Source organism: Sinohyriopsis cumingii, unplaced genomic scaffold (assembly GCF_028554795.1).
Source record: "Sinohyriopsis cumingii isolate HCF-2022 unplaced genomic scaffold, ASM2855479v2 utg001460l, whole genome shotgun sequence".
In the NCBI taxonomy this organism is placed as follows: domain Eukaryota; kingdom Metazoa; phylum Mollusca; class Bivalvia; order Unionida; family Unionidae; genus Sinohyriopsis; species Sinohyriopsis cumingii.
Window position 1 is genome coordinate 373,361 of NW_028316002.1, and position 23,093 is coordinate 396,453.

General features: G+C 38.0%; 1 protein-coding gene across 1 annotated transcript in view; it reads right to left on the bottom strand.

Annotated features, from left to right (window-relative positions):
- LOC149772463 (uncharacterized) overlaps nt 1-23,093 on the bottom strand; it is a 190,323-nt gene that overhangs the window by 109,583 nt on the left and 57,647 nt on the right. The window lies entirely within an intron of this gene.

A 23,093-nucleotide genomic window follows, 5' to 3' on the forward strand; every position in this document is an offset into this window, starting at 1 on the left:
GCCACTCCTTCTTTGCAAGATTGTGTCTATAACGTGTCTACTGGTTTTTTGTCATTTAGAGACGCGCACAAGCTGTGTATAATGAGCAGAGAGCAACATGCCTCGTAGAAAGAAAAAAAAGAACTCCCCCCCCCACACACACAAAACAACAGGAAACAAACTTGAGCTTCAATTGACACCATGTTGGCCAATTCACATTACATCCTATTCATTGCTGTTTCTCTTCCACGTAATAACTTATTTTTTTATTATAAAATGTTGAACTTAACTTTAATTTTTTTTACAAGATCGGTTTAGTTTGTTTAATATCTATTGCCATTTATTATCATTTTTACGTTGAATTTTTAAAGCTAGCTATAAACCATACCTAATTATTCGACTGAACTGCTGACAGAAACAGCCCAAAGTAATGAATTTCATTTCTATAGCCCGATGGATAAACATTACATCTTTTCAAAGCTGTGCACAGAATAGGCCAACATATTATTTTGAACAGAATATTCTGGTGACGATTACCTCTTTTCTAATGATAAGTATTGCTATATTTTATTTTCATCAATCGGTCGAATTCGGTATGCGTTTTGCTTCAAAATTGGAGACGGGAACCTTAGGTGTGCAGAAATGCCCTACAGCGTTGTACATCAGGAAGCATTATTAGAGACGTTTAACAAGAGTTGTATGAACGAATATCATAACATTCACTCGCAGAGGCTTTGTATGATTGGTGGAAGTTATCCTTTTACGAAATATGATGTTTGTGTTGAGGCACACAACGCAATGTGTAGGGGTTGTGGCTCGAGGGATTTAAAACCATGTCATATGAAAGAAAGAAAAAAATGCTTAGCAAATCTCACCAAACTCACTCTCTAACATATGTCTTTAAAATACATTTCGTTTTACACAGGGCGAGGCTTTTAACTGTCTCCGCCAGGGTGAGTAGTGTATCTTATTCCGTTTTATGAACGAGATACTCTATGAAAGCTGGAAACATTTTTTAATGTCGGCCTAGCGGTCGTTTTTGGACATCCTTGGGATTGAAGACATTGCTTTTCACCAAAACAACAAATTATGCATGCAATGGTTTGGGAATTAGATGCAGAAAATCGTACCCTTCATAAATATTCATCCAAGCAAGAAGCATGTTGATGGATATGTTGTTTTTTTAAGCGGTGAAAATGTGGAGATCTTTCGTGATGGCACACTTTATTTCTTATGTTACGTGTTTAGGCTCGAATAAACAGTAACACAAGAAAGAGTGAAAACAACAAGCTTTGAAAAATATGATAAATAATTTATTTCCCTGGAAAAACACTGTATAAATGAAAATATGTGAACTTACGGTTTACAGAACTAAATCTAAAAATATTCCAAGAATAATCCACGAATACAAATTTTGAAGTCCTAATATTTAAATGTTCTAATGATTCCAAGTTCGAGTCCCGACGAAGAATCCAAGAAAGAATGTGATGACGTATGCTGTAGCCCATACTGTGTTGAAGTCTACAGTTTCTTGTAGTAACACAATAATTAATAGAATCCTGTATGAGCACAACATATTTCCAGCGAAACGAATTAATCTTTTAAAGTCCAAATGATCTGTAGAAAAATTAACATATAACTCAAAAACTCAAAACTAGTCACAACAAAAGAAAACAACTTGACATCAAGTGTTTAAAAGCCCCAAAACTTTCCTATCTCTCTCTATCACTATTAATACTAAGTATTTAGCAATTTTGGAAATGCCTAATTGCGAAATAGAGGATCACTTGATCATGTTTACATATTAAAAAAATCATGTAGCCTCTGTATGTCCTTGATAAAAACCAATAATTTTACTCCAAGAAAAGTTATTTACTTGACCCTCAATCAAGGCCAGAAACTAAGTCAAAAATAGAAACAAGTGTTTCTATTATTAGGTATCTAAGGTAAAATTCAGGTCAAATTGAAGTTTCTGGAAAATATCAAACTCCCTAGTAAACAAAACTACATTATTCTGACATGTAAAGAAAATAAAAACAATCAAACCAAATTAAACACAAATTAAATCAAATATATGTTGTTGTTATTGTTGTGGGGTTTAACGTCATTTTTCAGCACAGGATAGGCTATGCATGGCTGCCAGTATTAATGGTGGAGGAAGAACCCGGGAAAACCCCAGGAAGAACCACCGACACACGAGAAGCTACTGGCAAGCTTTCTCACATACCCACATTGGCCGAATCCTAGACTCGAACCCACGCAGATAGAGGTGAGATGGCAGCGATCCGTAACGGAGAGCGCTTTAGACCACTCAGCCACTCAGGGCCCCCCAAATATATGTAACATATTAAATGTGTGCAAATGGACCAAACGTTCTTTGGTCAGTCCCAAACTGTTTAGCAGTTTTTAAAAAGAGAATTAAAGCAATTACAAAGTTAAAATATTCATAAGTAAGAAAAAGTAGTGTTGCTAAAATGTGTACTGGATGCTTTCTTTGTGCTTCATGCGACTTTGACTGTGGCAACCTATTTTGTAGTTACTTTTGAAATTTACCTATGAAAGCAGGTAGTTGTTCCAGCAAATGTTCATAGTAGTATCTGCAGGTCATCTCTGGTGAGGATGACAGCGCATCAGGTGGCTGTCATTCTTTTAAATTTGAAAACAGTGTAGGCAAAAGAAACGCAATAATAGGCCACTCTGGAAATATGTTTTATTCTCAATAATTTAAAAATCGCATGGTAATCTGAAGGTGCGCTCGGAATATGCCTCAAATTTAAAAAAAAAAAAGCTGTAGTTCCAATGGTGTCGTGGTTGCGCAGACAAGACACAGTTTATTGAGAATTTCCAGAAAGACTTGGGATGATCTCCTCTTAGGGTTGCGCTCTGCCGCGGGTTAGTATTTCGTTTCCTTTTGCCACTGTGTTGATTACAATTGAAGTGTCTGTTTTGTGCGACAAAACCCTTGTTTCATTTTTTGCCGTTGTTTATTGGCCGGCGTGGTGTCAGGATAATGTGACTGGGTGGGACATGATGCCATATATATCCGGCATGGTGTCCCAGTGCCAGACATTACAATAAAGTGCCACACTGCAGATCTTAGTGATATGACTAAAACTGTTAAAATTACGTCAAAAATAAAACACACACACACACTTTGTGTGAGTAAAACAAAACAAGGGGCCCAGTTAGACCCAGTTAGGCTGAAAAATGTTCACCTGTTTTACTTAATTTACTAGTTAACCATTTCACTTCACAGGCTTATACAGTATTTTACAAATTCGACCGATGTAAAATATCCACCAGATTTTATGTATAGTTTATCTTACCTGCTTTGATAATCCCAATGAAAGATCATTCTAAGGATAAAGTCATGATTAATATGCATAGCCCCTTGCTTATATTGTAATTCATCCAAGGTCTTGGTAATATAAATCCAGTTACCAAGATGGATAGAAAATGTGTGACAAACACGGTCTCTAAATCTAGAGAATTAATACTGCCAGCCAGTCAGATGCAAGGCGTCTCATTAACACGCATAGATCTCACTTATTGTAGAGTCCTTCAACGACAATGATACATCTGTCTCATTGAACAAGGTGGAGCAAAATTCGACTGGATTTCGGTCCCCAGAATCTCTGTATGGTAATATAACTCAGCCAATCGGATGCAAGATCACCTCGTAAATATGCATAGGTTTTGCTCATAATAAAAATCATCCAGCATCTTCAATATATTAGCATATTTATCAAGCCTATGTAAAATCAGGTATGAAATACAGTGCCCCAAGTGGTAAAAAGCTCAGCCAATTAAACACAAGATCACCTCATTAATATGCAATGGTCTTGCTCATAATAAAAATCATCCAGCATCTTCACGATATTAGCCTATAGCAGCAGAGGGGGCGAATCCCACAACTTTTAGAAGCCTCCAAACGCCGAAATAAACCCTTTAAAAAAATGCGTTGACGCTTCATTGTAAACGTAATTGTCGCCGTTGTTGCAGTGTTTTGTTGTCGTCGTCCCCAGAAGGGGCGAACTCCTCAACTTTTAGGAAGCCTCCAAACGCCGAAATGGAGGGCTAACCCTACGCCGTTGTAAACGTAATTGTCGCTGTTTTTGCTGCGTTTTGTTGTCGTCGCCCCCTCTGCTGCTCTCTATCCAAAAATTGTATCTAACCCGACACGATACCGTGTTCGAGGATCATGTAAATTTATCGTGATAAATCTGTGCGGGGTTGACTGAGCACGACTAAAAAAATTTTTAAACTTATTTATGTCCATGTCACCGTTGCACCAAGTCTGATGTATATTTCGTAACGTGTGTGTATCAACTCCGTTAAACACAGCAAGAATATTACAGTTATCCCTGATCACTTTAGGAATTTGAGTATATCGTTGGGTTACATAAATCACATCAGTGTTTTTGTGTCTACCTCTGGAAAATATCCTGGCAGGATTTGCTTGTTTATCCAACATTACGTCATCGTACACAAATAAATTGTTAATACTCCCATCGATATCATCTACGGACGGTGCTTCATTAATGTCAGTTATAAATTCAACAACATCATCACCGTTTTCATTTAATGATTTTGCACTTTCATTAAAATCTTTTAACATTTCGTAGCATCGCTGATCGTCCACAGATGGAGCTACCAAATACAACTTGTCCCACTTCATCCACTTCATTATTAAATTAAATATCAACTGCGTCTTACCACTCCCAGATGGGCCAATTATAATCATACGAACAGAGTTTGGTAGTGCTGCGTGATGCTTAACTGGTTCTCGTTTCCTTGTAGCAGAAAAGTCAGTGACCTCCATTAGATATATTATAAAAGAATATGGATTTATATTGTGTGAAATGTAGAGCACGTACTCCAACTGCAGACATAACAACCACTACAACAAAAAATAATTGGCAAGCGCTTACAGGCAAGTGTGAACGATGTGGTACAAAGAAATTTAAATTTATCTCCTTGACTCCGTCAGGTGGAGCGCTGAAAAAAAAAAGCGAGGAGGTGATATTGCAGCCAACTTAGGAAAATTACCAGGAACTCCGTGGGCTAAATACCCAGGAGAAAAACATCTCCCAGGATATAATTACTGTGGTCCTGGAACCCGACTTGATATCAGGCTTGATGCCTTAAATCAGCCCAATCCAGGTGAGTATCCGATAAATGCTATCGATAAAGCATACCATGTCCATGATGTAGCTTACCGAAGTAAGGATCTACAAAATAGGCATCTCGCGGATGTGAAATTAATTCACGCGTTAAATGCCATCACTGATAAATCTTTCAAAGAAAAGTTAGCAAGCTGGTTAATAAAATCTGCAATGAAATCTAAGCTTGTATTAGGTGCTGATAATTAATTATAATGGAGTCAATTTATTATTCCTCAAGAGGATACTGGAGAGGTAGCACAGCAATTGGCAAGCTTTCCAGTGCAGCAAAAGTCACACGTGATACTGCAGCAGATTGGTTATCCAAACAAGCAATATGGCAAATTTACCAACCACCGCCTAAACAAATTCACTTTGCACATTTCAATGTTAGTGTGCCAAATGAAGTTCATCAGGCTGATATATTATTTCTACCACATGATACCGTTCACCGCAAAACATACAAGTACGCGTTAACTGTAGTTGATGTTGCAAGTAGATACAAAGATGCGGAACCGTTAGCGACTAAAACAGCATCTGAGGTTGCTTCTGCATTTGAACGAATTTATCGACAAGGTGGTCTACGATGGCCAAATCTCTTAAAAGTTGATCCTGGCAGAGAATTTCAAGGCGCAGTATCATCGCTGATGAAGCAACTTAACGTCACCATCAGGCGAGAACATACTGCAATTCACCGTGATCAGGCAATTGTTGAGCAATTTAATCAAACACTTGCTGAGCGGTTATTTGGATATCAGTATGCGAAGGAATTCATTCAGGACAAGAGATCGCGCGAATGGGTTGCAAGATTACCAAGCGTGATAGCTGCATTAAATAATGAAATTACTCGAACAACCAACATGAAACCTGCCATCGCGGTCACTAAAAAACATATACCTGTACAACGACGTGGTTTTTCAGCACGGCCAATACTGGGTAGTGTCACTGTGAGATATTTACATGAACCAGGTGAACTTGAAGGTGGTAAAAAAAAGAGCAACTGATCCCATTTGGAGTATTACTACACATAAGATATCTAACATAACTAGATCCACAGGTAGACCAGCAATGTACAGGCTGGATTCGACTGCTCCTCAACGTGGATTCACACATGAACAATTACAAGTAATTCCCGAGGACACACAATTACCACCCAGATCACTTAACTAGCACCACGACTTCGATTACATTCAAGACAGGTCAGCATCACATTTTGTCGTGTATGACCAAGATTGTTATCTTTTCTGTCTAAGGTAAATTGTTTTGGGTGTTTACTTGAATACTGCCACAACATTATACAATTACAGCTCGCACAGTGATTATTCTGCTGTTGTTTTAACGCGTTAATAAATTAACATCAAGGTCGAAATCGCGATTATCTTTTTTGTCACTCAGTTTGTAACCGGCTAATTTTTTTCTTATTATATCATTGTTGTTTTCATTATTATCAGCCATTTTCTCTTCCAAGACAATTCTTCGCAGTTGAGATATTCTTATGACTCTGGACACAGATAAGTAAACTAAGTTTGACCACTCGATTCGATCATCAACGATCCAGACAGTTGTATCACTGACAGTCATTCCTTGAGATGAATGTATCGTCATTGTGTATCCTAGCGTCCACGCGGATTTGTTCATTTTTAGTGCATCTTCAACAACATTGACATCAACTGTGACAATATCATTCAATACTAAATTCTGTTTCCTTGACTCTCTCAAATTCTATATTCTGTAACCGCGTATCAGCTGGTCTATAACACAATGGCACTGGCACAATTGGAAACTTTTCTTGTTGTAATTGAAATAACTGCTGTTGAAGTGTGTCTCTGACTATCTTTCTACTTGCCACTATCAAATCGCTTGGTCTCCAAGTTTTCTAAAAATCGCTCATTGAAGTTTCAGGAATCATCTCACGCATGATTTCACATTGAATTTTATTCGGTTGGAATCTGATTAATGTTTTAAATTCCTTCAGCGTTGCATCAAGTGCTCTATGATCATCAGACACTTCTTCATAATAATCAACAAAATCTTTTAACCACAAATGCGGAGATGGACCAACAAAAGGTGGTGGCTGACCGTGATCGCCGCACATTATCACAGCTGTATTTTTTGTTAGCAGCCAATCCAGGAGCAATTTTAATATATCTAACGACACTGTGTCTATTTCGTCCCAGATTACTTTCTCAGGAATATATTTTGTTCCCATTCGATCTGAAGTCCATACACCGCCGCTGTATTTGAAAAAGCTGTGATAAGTGCAAGAATTAACTCCTCGTTGTTTCATCTCCCTGGCGAGTCTGAGTGTAGGAGTTAGCACAATCATATCTGAATTTCGAAATAATTCAATCGCACGAGTTGTCTTACCAGACCTACCCGGTCCGTTCAAATAAACGGTTTTGTGTCTAGTGATTGGATCATTCACAGATGGCGCAGAAGACATTTCTGATAATTCTGATTTACAATAATTATCTTTGATAGCCACATCAGCAGATTCACAATATCCATGTAACATTTCCTTTTTTATTCTCCACGAACTCCATGATTCATCATTACTTGTAAAATGAGCCAGTGATTCTGAATATCTTTTACTGATATAAAATGAATCCGTTGCAACTCTAACTGCAGTGTCAGGAAATCGATTTATCATTGATAGCAAATTTACAGAAACATAAGCCAGCATCGAAGATCTTAAATGTGTGTATTGAGATGATTCTCCATTAATATAACTTACAATTGTGCCTAACTTTTTCCCGTCGGACAAGAAAGCGTCCTCCCTATTACAAAATATATTTCTCGCAGCGGCATCAGCAATTATAAAATTTAATTCAGCGTCATCGATAATCAATCGTGAATGATGTAGTTTATGATCATATGCACCATCTTGAGTGAATTTACCGATTATTCTTCTCCCGAGATCCTTTGCTGTTTTTTCACTATTGCTGAGTTTAATCTTAAGAACTTTAGGAGCCTCACCGACAATGACATCCATGGGAGTATTTGGACTCTCTCGTGCATATTCTATGACTTCATCAAGACTGATATGCTCCGGTGTTGGTAACCAAACTAAAGTCTGCGGTCGATATGTTTGATTGCTTCACTGTCAACGATACCAGTATTCGGCTGTCAAGCATATATCGCAATAACACTGTTGGTGCCCAACGCTTTTCACTAAAGTGTCTGCCAAACCAAACATAACAGCACGGATGAAGCTCTTTAGCAAATTCAAATGACGTCACACGAGCAAATCCTGTCAGGGGAAAATCGGGTAAAGGACCATTTATAGCAACTCGTGTCATCGAGTTTGTGGGATGTCCAAATCTTTTAAAGTATTCGTTACACTCGCCCATTCCAAGAAAGCTTCCCGGATAACACGCAATCATATCCACGGAAATCATCTCGCTGTGGTCATCATCGGCATTCCACAAACCGCCGTGTCCATACTCGACACAACTCAATTGTATATCCTCGAGAAACTCACTTCGGGTTGGCCTCCACAAATTTCTTTCTCTGGCGGTGTGAGCGGCAACACTTGGAACTGTAAAACAATTAGTTAATAACTGCTCAGTGTTTTAAAAATCTTCGATTTTTATATATTTCTCTGCGAGTTTTTTCATTTGTTGTTGCAGAGATTACGTGCGGTATAATTCACCGCTGGGTCTTACAAATTGATCATACTCACCATCTTCGGAGCTTTTAAACAGCCACATCGACACAGGGTCGTTTTTACTTACCTGTTTAATAAAATCAAATATATTTCCCGAATAATATTTCACAACACGATCCCGCGGAAATATCGTAACTGCGTTAGTCCAAGCGTGAGCATTATGATCAATGATATTTATTGGAGCTCTGTTCCGATTATATTTCGATTTGTATAATACTTCCTCTGTTATCGTTGTTACGGTTATGGGAAATCTTAATGCTTTTTCTAGCTCGGCGACATCGTTTATTGATGCTCCTGTATCCTTGACTCGCTCAGCCCACGCTGCTATCTTGGAACGTCTTAGATCAGTTAGACCGTTTCCGCGCATCGCATTTTTAAAATGTTCCATTACTTGCTCGGCTAAACAATTCAGCCTTGACTTTGTCAAGGATGACAATCTCATTGGGATGAGTTTATTGATTTTTGGTTTTTTTATCGGATAGATTCCATAAATGACCGCGGTCACAGGATACGCTCGAGCGTAATATGGTTTATCAATCCCAGTCAGCATTCCTGGTTTGGAATCTTTACTTAACAGAATGGTTTTTCCATTAGCAAGGACAGGGTCATTTTTTGTCACGGATAATCCACGTATCGGAATCTGCTTGCACAATAAATTTTATTCTGAAAAAATATTTTTGATTATCAAAGAGATAATCGATAATTGTTTTAGCTCGTGCATCATTCATTGTAGCGTCCTTGACAGAGTCAACATTGACTTTGTCAATGTCGCGTATAACTTTAAATGTAGACCATACATGAGATGCACCATCATTACGAAATTCTTTTTTGGCATTCCTGATAATATCAAACAGATCAGTCAGGGCTCGTCTCCGCGAGTCAGGGGTTAGTCTGTCAAGATCGAATCTAGAAGCTTTCCCGGTGCCAATGGCAGATGATCTTTCAAATTCCTCCATATTATATTTAAGACAAACATTTAAATAAGAAATATTATATATATATAATGAACCGGTGCAAGTGGCTTCAAGTTGGATCTGTAACTGTTTGTAATAAATCCTGCAGAAAAGAACTCTGCGGGAAACATTCCCAAAGCGTCCGAAGGGGGAGTTTAGGACCAATACCCTGCCTGCAATGTGGTGTTGGGGTCAGGAGTAAAACACAGTTATGTGCAAGTTTCGGAGGAAAAAGATACCGTGAACATAAGCGATATTATAACAAAAAAAAAATAAAAAAATAACGACGTTGCGCTGAAATGTGAGCGCAATTATTTAACTAAGTTTTCAGACACATTATAAATTAGACAAATATATTATATATATATAAATGAGCCAAGAATTTGTCCCACATCCTATCATTAAGAATTACGAAGCGAATCGTGAGGGAATAGTTAGGCACTGTAGATTGAAAAAAACAGTTGGTGTTGTTAGTAATGCTGGTTATCTTATATTTACTGTTGGGAAAAAGAGGTATCATAATCACAGGGTCGTGTTCGAGTGTTTCTTTGGAGAGATCAAAGACGATCTTGTAGTTGATCATATTAACAACAACAAACTTGATAATTCTCTTCAAAATTTACAGGCTATCACACAACGCCGAAATGTTGCACGTGGGAATGCTGGGGGAAAGAGAGAGTCTAGGGCAGTTAAATCTTTCAACATAAGTACCAGTGAAGAAAAAATATTTCACACAATGAACTCAGCTGCCAAGTATTTTGATATTTGTGCGGCCTCAGTACGAAAAGTCTCAGAAAAAATATACAAGTCTGCCATCTCAAAAACATGTGGACAAAAAATTGTGTTTCATTAGTGTTAACTACTTCACTATAATCCTGAAGTTTTTTAATGTAAAAGGGAGATAACTCCGTTAAGTATATCTCATGCAATTGGTTCCCCTTTGTCAAAGTGACTGCGCAACACTCCCTGAGATTGTGCAATACCCAGAGGGGTATACAATTAGTTTTTTTTTTTTACAATTGCGTCACAGTCTATAACACTTCCGCGTTTACGAGTACAGGTATTTTTCATAAGAAATATAAATTCAGAATTTAAATTCAGTTCAGAATTTGTTAACGATATACACTACAAACGGGTAAACAGTTCTCCGTGTTACCTATACGATCACAACAGTCTTCAATTACTTCCCCTTTAATTCGTCAAGGTGACTTTATCAAAAACTGTCAACACAGGCGGGTCTACAACAAGTAATATTTTTTTTCATAGACAAAATCCTTGTTTTATTATATTCGTTTGGTTTTATGGTTCACCTGCATTTTTTCTGCGATTATATTTAAGAAAACAAGTACAAAAAACCGAGTGAGCTATTTTTGAACTTCCAAGTATCAGTCAGTTTATATACTATAGCGTCCGAATTATGTACGGGGTTTTCGAAACCCAACAGAGTTGCACAACTTTCCGCGTTATCACCCTGACGGGGTAACATTTTACACCCCGCGGGATTGATTTTGGGGAAGGTGTGCAACTTTGTTGAGCGTAGAATATAACCCCGTATCTGTCTGTGCCGTCCTTATATGTTGTACTGTCCTACTGTAAACTTGCTAAGATGCGGTGGCACTTTAGAAGTTTACAAATGTAAATATTATGTATAATAGTGTAAATACTATATGTTGTACTGTCCTACTGTAAGCTTGCTAAGATGCGGTGGCACTTTAGAAGCTTACAAATGTAAATACTATATGTTGTACTGTCCTACTGTAAGCTTGCTAAGATGCGGTGGCACTTTAGAAGCTTTACAAATGTAAATACTATATGTTGTATTGTCCCTATATGAACCGGGGGCCCCCGAGTGGCCGAGTGGTCTAAAGCGCTCACCGTTACGGATCACTACCATCTCACCTCTGTCTGCGTGAGTTCGAGTCTCAGCCTCGGCTAACGTTGGTACGTGAGAAAGCCTGCCAGTAGCTTCTCGTGGGTCGGTGGTTCTTCCCGGGGTTTTCAAGGGTTCTTCCTCCACCAATTATACTGGCCGCCATGTATAGCCTATCTTGTGCTGAAAAATGGCGTTAAACCCTACAACAACCACAACAACCTATATGAACCTGCTAGCATATCATTTGGGTAAGCTAGGGGTTCAACACGGGGAATGTTTCGTCTTTCACAAACACACCCTCTGGGCTTTCTAGAATGTTATTTGACAGGTTAGGGGCTCACATGGGGGTTGTGTTTCCTATCATGTAGCCTATCATTTAATAGAGACTCAAGGAGATGTGGTGTGCATTTTTTTCTTTTAAATATATAATATTATATATATGAATTACAAAAATATCAGTGACGTGATTGTTGCTATTAAAAAAATTAGAAGAGCGCGGATTTAATAACTCACTAAATCCTGAAACAATTATGTCCGATTTTGAATCACTACATGATGCTAAATGCGCAGGGCGTTATATTCTGCCTGCTCAGTACCGATTTATAAAGATGATCCAAACAAATTTACATAAATCGCTGGCTACAGTAGAAGAAGCACAAATAAATGAATTTGTTTCATTGTCTCGTGCAAATGAAAAGATTAGGCTGGAATTAGCTCAAGAATATGAAACTAGGAAGATAATAAATACTCGTGTAAGGAAGTTGAAAAATTGTATGTCCGCTGACAGTCAAGGATGACGAAGTCAAGGAAGTAAATATCTCACTTTGATATACCTAGAAGTCACCTTGATGAGATCAAGTACTTGGAAATGAAATTGAAAGCAAAAAAAAAAATGATATATTTTTTTTACTTGCATCAGTCTGAGTTAGATAATATATCCCTTAGTCGAAAGGGTCTAATGCAAGAGTGAGCATAATTGAGAATTTGATCTCGGTCGCATACAATTGAAATAATATGCTCGCGTCTGAGACTATCTAACTGTTGCTATGCTAGTAAGAAGTCTTCGTCTCCGTAATCGTCAATAATGAATTGAACGTTAATTTCTTCTTGTGCAAATGCAGCCGTAACTACTTGCTCGAGCGCTTGTTTGTCATACACGAAAACATTTATGTGGTGGTACATACAGATTTATAAATCTAAGATCTAAATACGCGTATATATTCTAAAATTGATGTATACCGCAATGTGCGATCACAATATGATCTTTTTTTTAGTTGCTGTAGTTGTGTATCAGTCAGTATAAAATCATTGCCGTATTCATCAACAATTATTTTTTTCCGGGGTAACTTTTCCAACACTGACAGCTTCATCAAGAAGTTCTTTGTTATGTATAAAACATTTTACGTGGTGGTACATATAGATTTATGTATGTAAGATCTAAATACGCGTATATATTTTAAAATTTGAGATATGCTGCAGCACGCGCTCACGATATGGTGTTTTTTTAGCTGCTGTAGTTGGTTACCAGTAAGTATAAAATCGTCATCGCCGTGTTCACCGACGACTATTATTTCCGGGGTAACTTTTCCGGCACTGACAGCTTCATCAAGAAGTTCTTTGTTATGTATGAAACATTTCACGCGGTGATACATTATATAATACTTGCTTGATTAATTGTGAAATCGTAAACGATTTTTCAGTAAAAAATATATATATTTATTTTGCTTTTCATTAAATTCGCATGATTTTTACTAGTAAACACCCTATCAAAAGTAGCAAATCGGACAGTGTGCACAAATATATATAAAATAAAATATTTTTAAGACTGAAAATCCTTAGGATTTTACTAGCAGACTAATATGTAGTGTTTCATTCCGTAAATCAAGAAGATGACCACGTTGGTCTGTCAGCGCGAAATTTATTCTGGTCAGCCACGGATTTTGACATCGTAGATAGACCGGATTGATCGGCTCTTGCACGATTAGATATCCAAGTGATACATCTTTCGGAGTAAATGAATAAAGAACAAATCCTTGCTGGGCTTGATTTGATACTGTCGTGTCCGTGCTGTAACTGCCATCAATGACATCACATACAAGATTGACCGCGACCACTTCGGTTATATTTACGATGCCCGGAGATACATGTCGTCCGTCTCCCGAAAGACTATTATTATGTCTGAGGATAGTTGGCTCCGGTAGTGATCTTCTGTGTTATGCAAGTATGTCATCAAAGGACTCATTAATTAGATCGTTGACTGATTTTCTTAGTTCGGGCGCGTTATATCCGGGAAATTTAAAATTCGGCAGCGTGGCTTCTGTCAGCGAGTGATCGGTTAGAAATTTTTGTTTAAGGCGATTTAGGGCGAAGTCGCCAGTATAATCAATTGTTGTTGCCTGAATTACTTGCTGGTTAATATATTCCATGTCGGCTGCAAGTTGATTTAATATTTCAATCCGCGTGATGATTTCACTGCGTGAACTTGTTATATCAAAAAGGTGTTATTGGAAGAGCTGCCGTAGTTGCTCTAGTTGTGTTTTATGTAACTCACTAATTTCTCTAAAAAATCTAATAATATCTGATAGTTCAAGAGTAACACTACTACTTTCTCCGGGACCTCGTTCATAAATAAATTCCCACCGAATCTCCGTACGGAAGAGTTCAAGACCAATCCTACTACCCAACGTTGCACTTTTTGTCATCCAGACGCACTTTATATGCTGAGATAATTCCGTGATATGATTGTTTGTCAGTGACATAGTCAGACTTTTTAGGCGTTGCTGGTATTGGTAGCGCCGGTGGAGCAACTTCAGGCCATCCTAACACTGTTCTGTTTGAACTCTGATATATATCCACGGCGTAGTCTGGGGTGCTTATTTCGATGGCAGAAGACAGCGTTGGCTCATGAACAGTTATTGCTATTTTGGATTCCTTTGTTGTGATATTTTTTATTCGACGTTGTCATTCCTCATTGATTTCTTCGATTTGATCAGACCCGGTTGGTTACACAATGACGTTCCAGTCTGGCGTGCCATCGGGTTTATTTTTATATGCAAACACAAACGAATTATTTGCTGGTAATCCACCAAACGATTTTGATCTGGTATCGGGCCAGCTGTGATATACTCGCAATTGTGCTAACGCGATCTCGCTTACTGGAATCGCAGTTGGAAAATTAATACTGGATTCTGGTCTAGTGGAGGTTACTGTTATTAAAGAAGTTCGCGCTGGGTTTGTATTTGCGACTATCTGTTGAAGTAATTCCGTCATTATTTATCTTTTGTCGCTTCAAATGACCAATGTAGGCTTCATACATCTTTGCCATTTCGGCGAATTCGGAATCTGATATTGTTGTATCGTCAAGACTTGATGATATCAACGACGACAATTTCGAGTAGGTGCTCGTGGCCGCGCTGTTTAACTTTTCAGATTCGTGCAATTTTGTTAGCGCGCACGAGGATATTTTTTTCGCGATAATATTAGTAACTCCTGCAATTGTCGTTGATGTTGAAACTGTAATTGTGACCGCGATTGCAGTTGTCACTGGTGTTAACGCTGATAATAATACTCCCGTAGATGCAACTAACGCGGACACTGAATACACTATTGTGTCTAGGATGATTACACGCCGCTTGCATTTTTTTACCTTTGCTGTACATTCGTTAATAGTATTTTTTAACTCTGCCATTCGCGTACTTGATCATATCTGTATTGTTGCGCATCTGCCATCGTTGTCGTTGATGCCGCTATTGTTGACTTTATTAATGCCATTGTTTTATTATATTACGTAGTAACCAATTGAGGCGTTTCAGCTACGAATTCCAAACACCACCAGTAAGATGTTGCGTTTAATGTCTTATCGGCGGATTCCAGTATAAATGTTTCTTCGGTTCCCTTGTTTAATATGATATTCACAACCCCGGAATACTTGTCAGTGGAATATCTCCAGGGATATGTTGTGAAGATTTCAAATTTGGCGGCACTGAACACAGACAGCCTGTATGCTCCAGTGACTGTTGCTGTATATTTGATGGTGTTGTTTTGTTTAGACCATGTTGCAAATCCAGATGATACTGTGTATACTATATTGGTAATATGCCCGGGAGTAACTCCAGATGGGATTTTAATCAAACTGGTTTTGTTAACGATCTCAGGAATCCCACTTACGATATCCTGCTGTGTTTGTTTGATCGTGTCAATGTTGGTCTTGATATCAGAAAGCTTCATATCGATGACAGGAGGAGTTCCAAAGAACTTATCTGTGGCCTCATCGGTTTTTCTAAAGTTTCTATGGAGATTTGTAAACTCGGCTCGCAACGTGGATAATTTACCGTCAATGGCGCTAGCGCCTGTGTCAACATAATTTTTCGTCGCGGCATCTTCCGGGGATGTTGGATCCGCTAACACGGTTATTTTATTTTTGTTCATGTTGAGTTCACCTGTCATTGTGTCGCCGGTATTTCTTAAGCGAGTAATGAGTATGTCTCCGACGGTTGTAAATAGCGCGTCAACATATTGTTTGTTTGCGGCATCTTCCGGAGATGTTGGATCTCTTAACACGGTTATTTTGTTACCGTTCATGCTGAGTTCACCTGTCATTGTATCACCGGTATTTTTTACTGCAACTTTCTGCATATCATCTCGCAACGCTGCGATTGATATCAGCGAATCTCTGATTTTTCCGCTGTCAGTGAACACAGGGATGTTACCCGGAGTGGCTCCAATAACCCTACGAATTATTTCATGCCATTTGATATCATTGGTTTTTAGTTTTCCGTGTCGGTCCTGAAAAATAACACCCTCATCTGGGTCTATCCCGGTCAGACTTATAAGATTATCGATTTCATCTTTGGTCGCATATTTTGATAAATCTATATCAGCGCGCTTTACTTTTCTGTTGAGAAGAGATCTTCCGTAAATATCAACCATTATTTAATTGGAAACTGTTTAGATCGACCCGTGGTATACTCGTGCATGACTTTGTGAGGTGGTTTGGTTGACGCTGATATTGCATCGAGAACATTCAATACTTGTTGACCACATATCGGAAAATCAGTTAGTGTTTGTGTTGGTAGCGTTGAGTACCAAACTTTTGTCCTTGACCCTGACAAAGTCAGGGGGATGTCTCTTGTATATTTTAGAAATTCAACTGGCGGTGATAACCCATGCGAATCAAAATAGATGATTCCACGTGGATCGATCGCGTAAGCAACCCAGTGAGTTCCTGGACCATCGCTGTTATCAAGATTAATAATTCCGGTTTCTTGGTTTTTCGGTTGTTGTGGCAATTGATCTCTCATAAAGACGCCTCTAAAAATTTTTATATTTAATTGTTTAACAGCATCGAGCAAATCAAAATTAGAGATTGGAGTGAAACCTAAAACCGTTTTGGGTATCACAATGGCGGAGTTCCTGGAAGTCTTAGCCCGTGTCCTTTTTTTGTATCCTTTTCCAGTTGCTTTCTTTAGCGCCATTCCAGCAGCGGTTCCAACAGCTCCTAACGCGGCTGCTTTTGCGACAGCTGGGGCAGCAGCAGCAGCTATCAGTGCTGGTATTGCTGCAAGAAATGGAAATATACCACCGGTTTTAAACATGTCCTTGACAGCTTTTGGAGCAAAATCAAATCGAACTCCAGTTTTTGCTTGTTTTGCTTTATTAAAATGATTAAATTGTGTTTTAGTCAGCGATAATTTGTTTGGACCGCCAGTAATCTGATCATTTTTTAGTGTTATCGTTACCCCACATGTGCTCGCGTTTTTCGATTGTAATTTCTTAGCCTGACCAGGAGTCAGAGTGACATTAACGTGACTGCATGACATTTTATTTAATTCGAGATTGATCTAATTGTCCTACATGTTTTTGGGAAATATTACATGTTTTCTACTGGTGCATCAACGAATCTCATTCGGCCGCCAGCACCTTCCATTAACATTGTTCTATCAGAAAGTATAACAGCAATTGCTCTGTAATTAGCTACTTCAGCCACAATTCTATTCACGGTTGCCCGAAAGTGCACATCAACGACAGACTGTCTAATTAAATCAAGATGCTCTAGTGAGAAGTAATAGATTGGATAATGAGATATAAAATCCAATTGTGATATTTGCAAACCAGTATCGATATTTAGATCACGCGCTAGATATTTCGTCAATCGTTGATATGCACGTGCAACATGATTATTACCAAAATTTAACAGTATGTTCTCAGACGGTACTTAATGCCCGTTTATTCTCAGAGAAACGTCAGTGATACCAAGTTGATCAAATATCATATGCGAACGTGTTTGATCATTTACTCGTGCAGCATTTTGAAGAGCAATAAAAAATATGTCGCGGCGCGGAAACTCCCTGCTGTGATGCTATATGCCAGGTAAATAAACCGTTATTGGTACTTTGAATACTATCTGTGGTTGTTGTAAGCCACGATAACAGCAATTTACCACCTTGATCCATAAAAGAAAGTAATCGTTGTTCTTCAGCAATTGCCGGAGTCATTACCTGCATCCACAGTGATAGTTTTGTTATTTCTACCTTACCAGAGTCACCTAGGGGTCGCCATAAAGCATCATTATCGTTATTTTTTCTAACAAGCACGACCGTATATATTGCTCCAAAAATTACCTTTCTGACATCTCTGCAAAATCTAAAGATATGCGACAGCGGAATGGCACATGAAAAATTTCTACGACCAGCTCTTAACATTTGTCTACGTGTATGAAAACCTAAATTAAATTCTGTATTAGCGCTAATAATCATGTCTTCCACTTCGATATCAGCAGGATTAGGGGCAGCACGGTTTTTTGGTCGTCTAATAATAAACTGATCACTGTTAGGAAAATTAGAAGCGTCCTTGGCAAACATCATTGATGGACCAGCTGATCTTGCATAATCATCAGAATATCTAGCTAGACCAATTATTGTTGTAGCAACATCGACATCCTTCTGAATCGATTCAATATTTTTTCCATCAATCATGTAGATAGCACTATCAAAGAAGGCCATAATTCCGTTATTGACAAAACCGATTCCCCGTATACTGTGTCATCTGTTTTTATAATTTCACCTTCTACTTCAATAAATGCTTCAGCGGGCAAGAAATATCTACTTGTATCTTGAACCTGTAATTCAATTCGTCCTCGTTTATTTGGTTCTCGTGCGTCATAAGAATAATACTGAAAATCACGCACTGATTCATTTTTAAGGACCGGCTCGTCTATGTCGAATGCTGGGTCGGATTCCCGTTTAAACATTTTATTATAGAAGTTATCGTCTAAAACGAAGACCACTTCCCGCCACCAAACTTGTGTTTATTTGTTCAGGATTTATCAGCGCTGCTAGTTTTTGATTTGCGGCTTCATTTATTACTTTACTAACATTTGCAGGCATGTCTGCGGTGGCTGGTAATTTTACCGGTGGAGATTTTTGAGGTTTGCGTATTAATCGTGCTAGTCTGTCCTTGATTGCCAAGAATGCTTTACTGGCAGCGCTACCAACAGCGCCAGTAGCTTTATCTTTAATAACGTCAATAGCCTTCATTAATAATTGTTTTGCGATTGGTATTACTTTAGGTGCCATCCTCGCGAATAAACCCCGAACAACATCACCGAATCCATTTCCATAAGTCATCCTATATACGGGTACTCGTGAGTTTACAACCCTGACCATAACTGGTCTACGATGAGAATTATGTACGATCATTTCATTTAATTAGTTATTTATCTAACTAGTCGCTGTCCGCGAGTTCATCAATAAGTTCTCGGTATATACTAGCATCCATGATACCACCTTGAAATAATCGCTGACAGATATCAGCTGCTTCATTAATTATTTCTGGTGAATTATTTCCAGCCCGCGCTCCTCCTATGAGAGACTTCTAACCGTGATATATCATTGATGATATTATCAGGACAAGTAATTCCCAAACCACTGCCAGTTGCTCCTTCTTCTGTTGTGCTTTTCTTACATAAAGATCTGGCTTTTTTAAGAAACTCCTCTTTTCTAAGTTCCGGCGAAGAAGACTGTTGTTGTTATATCTGTTGCAGAGGTTGCTGGGTTTCTAATTGTTTCAGCGTTTCTTTATAAAGTCTCTTTACTTCTTCATCAAGACTTCTGTATTCTAAATCATCATCTATGGCTTGTTTTCTGTTTTTATATATGCGATATATCCACTTAATAAGATTATCATCAGTTACTTTTTCAGAACCGGGTTTTAAGATATTATATTTATTAAATATACTAATTAATTTTTTTTAGGCAATTTTTCTATTTTAGTATTTTTAATATCTTTGATAAAATTCCCCCCCCCCCCTAAATTTTGCAACCAGTCCAATATTTTCCTTTATTAGTTTAGATGCAAGTTCAGTACGAATTTGTTAAATGCCTTCAAGTATTTCTTCACCGGCGGGTGGAGGTTGAGCTGCAGCTATATCAGTTGGAAGATCTCGTAAAATCTTTTTTGTTTGCTTGGTTCTTCTAGCAATTTTTTCAGTCTGCTCGGCGGTTTGTTTTAGCACTGGAAGAATACCCTTTCTTCGTTCCTCTTCCTCCTTAATATCATCCTCAGGATCTCCCAGTAAAGCTCTTTCAGTGACCACCGCAGCTTTCTCAGTAGCTGTTGTGACGGGTTTAAATAATTGTTCTGCACCTGTCGCAAATTCAACTTGTGCTTCTTGCCGCCGCTTGTAATTTTGTCTTACAGAATCTCTCACAGGAAGAAAACTTTTTATTGCTTCTAGTCGCTCTCGAGCTAATCTAACGGAGTGTGCTTCTCCAATGTTGGCCATTATTGTTAACTTAAATTTTAAGTCACAGCAGCAGAGGGGGCGACGACAACAAAACGCAGCAACAACGGCGACAATTACGTTTACAACGGCGTAGCGTTAGCCCTCCATTTCGGCGTTTGGAGGCTTCCTAAAAGTTGTAGGGTTCGCCCCTTCTGGGGACGACGACAACAAAACGCAGCAACAACGGCGACAATTACGTTTACAATGAAGCGTCAACGCGTTTTGTTAAAGGGTTTATTTCGGCGTTTGGAGGCTTCTAAAAGTTGTGGGATTCGCCCCTTCTGCTGCTCCTATTTATCAAGTTTACTTAAAATGAGGTTTGAAATACAGTGTCCCAAGTGGTAAAAAGCTCAGCCAATCAAATGTAAGATCACCTCATTAACATGCGCAGCCCTTGTTCATGTTATAACATAGTATATTTTGGATGACATAAGCCTATATACCAAATCTGAAGAAAAAAGGTTAAGAAATAGAGTCACTAAATTGTAGACAAGCTCAGTCAGTCTGGTGCAAAATCTCGCTCATTATATTGTACTCACGCACGATTCTGACGACTTTAAGCACATTTGCCAAATTCGTTCAAAACATGATGAGAAATAGTCTGTAGAATGAGAGCAAGTCCAACCAGTCAAATGCATGATCAAGCTGATAATATGGATGGATCCAAACTTTAATTAAACTCACGGTCGATCTTGTTCATACAGATCTACATCTTTAGTTTGATCAAACCAGCACTAATAACAAACAATTTAAAAGCTTAATAACTTCCGCGCTTTCGTTCAATGAAACTTTCAATAAAATTTTCGCCATACATTTATAAATCACTTGTCAATCACGCATTATGTTTTCTTTCTTTCTTTCTTAAGCAAACGCTGATAGTAAAGAAACTTATTTTCATTAGTGGGCGTCATTCTCCTGCATTTTGACAGGTCGTTTACACCCCACCCCTACCAGCTGGATATCAACCATTCCCACCGATCAATTTGATTTATGTCTCCTCCTCTGCTGAAGCTTTTATATTCGCTGTAATTTAAAAATTCTGCAACTAGAAAGCGCTTTTACCCAGGATTTTTCTCGGGTTTTGATGATGATAATCTAATTTAAGCTGTTTGCTGTATCTCATCAGATGAATCGTTGTACATTTGTCCTTGTCAAATAAATCGAAGAAAATTCCATGTTTTTAACATTTTATAAAATAGGTTCTTAGATTTTTAGTCCAACAAAAAGCGAAAAGAGCATTTTCATATAGCTTGAATAGAGTCAAAACGTATTAAAGCTATTTGGTCAAATAGTTCAAGAAATTATTTTCGCAGAATTAATTATGTATCATAAACCTTCCCAGAACTAGGATGAAGAGAAAATTAGGGTTGAAAATTATTATTAATAAAAAAAATGTGATACTCTTGGAAGAGAGCATTCAAGAGTAACAAACAAAATAAATGCTAATATATATGATAAGAGTTAATGGTTTTATATATTTGAGTGACTTGTCAAATAATGAATAAAATTGCTATGGCGCTCGAATAAGGAGAGAAAAATATCATTTCAAAACTGTTCTTACATGAACTCAACTCACAATCACAGTGTACTATACTAGTACAAAAGAAACCTACACGTTTTCTAAAACTGATCAGTAAGATATCCAGTCACTAAATAAAGACGCGAATCTCCACATTTCCAGTCACTAAATAAAGACGCCAATCTCCACATTTCCAAGTCTTTGAATATTAATTACTTACAACTAACAACTAGAAGAACTGACGAACAAATTCCTAGACCCAAACTAATAGCGCTTATTCGTCTTTCGTAAATGGGGTCATACTTTCTTGTAGAATTCACTGTATTATGTGGGTTGTAAATTATATGCTATTCAGTTACAAATGGGATCAGAAAAGACGAAGACCGAAGGAAAGCAGTAGGTAAGATACGGTTGTAATAAAAACAGAATCCCCTCCCCCCGTCCAATAATTTTTTTTTTTTTTTTTTTTTTTTGAATATGTGTTTGTAAGGACACGCTAACAGAACGACAATACAAACGATACCAGAAATATTCAGTAATGAGTAGTGGGGATTAGACAGCATCGACGAATCACAATATTTAAAGAATCAAACTGTCGATACAGGCTAATAAAAAAAATGAAACATAAACTAAATGATATAAACAGCCACAAATAAACATTTCCTTGCCATATTTCTGTCCCGCTGAGATATGCAAAAATCAGGAATGTCTAAACTAAGTAAAAGGACGATAAAACTGGACGATGCATAACTTATTCCCAACCATACTCTGGAGAAACAGCTGCCCTGCCTGCCGATTGCACACCTAATTTGAGTAACTCACCCCGGTGACATGGGGTTGATCAAAACACGGATCCCTCTTGGTTTCCCACTAGGTTTCCAGTCCTTTATACAAGAGAGATGGTTCTAAATTAGGGGTGAAACGATAACCTCTACCACGTATCGATATGATTCACGATACGCAGCCTGCGATACGATTCATACAGATACACATATGAACTTGATGGTCTTTCCATCATTGGAAGGTAGGTGGTGCCCTTTCATGTATGCTGACATTCTTGCTTGTATTTCCAGTATGCAAACTACAGATAGACATATAGTTATCATATATTTATATGCAATTCTAACTGATGAGAAGATATCAATAATACTTTCAAAC